The sequence below is a fragment of the Triticum dicoccoides genome, chromosome 6A (assembly GCF_002162155.2).
Source record: "Triticum dicoccoides isolate Atlit2015 ecotype Zavitan chromosome 6A, WEW_v2.0, whole genome shotgun sequence".
In the NCBI taxonomy this organism is placed as follows: Eukaryota; Viridiplantae; Streptophyta; class Magnoliopsida; order Poales; family Poaceae; genus Triticum; species Triticum dicoccoides.
This window is the reverse complement of record NC_041390.1, coordinates 627,133,816-627,134,149: the sequence shown is the minus strand read 5'-3', so window position 1 is coordinate 627,134,149 and position 334 is coordinate 627,133,816.

The window sequence follows — 334 nt, the reverse complement described above, 5'->3', positions numbered from 1 at the left end:
GGCCGGAGCCCGCCGCCGCCGCCAACCCCCTCCTTCCCCCGTTCCCCTTCTCCTCCCCCCCTCCTCGCCCCTGTACCCCCGCGCCGCCTCCCCGAGCGAGGCGGCCGGGGGCCCTGCCTCCGCGCGCCTCCAGCGCCTCCCCGCGCGCATCCCTCCCCCGCCGCCGTCAGCCTGCGCCGCCGGCCCTCGGCCGCGTGATGCTGGCGGCGGTGGGCTTGCCCTTCCCCGCGCGCGGTCCTCCCCTGCTCGGGCGGTGATGGCCGGCGGCGGTGTGCTTCGGCCGGTGGCGGTTCGGCGTCCGGGTGTGGAGGCCGGCGGTGCTCGCCTTGGTGGT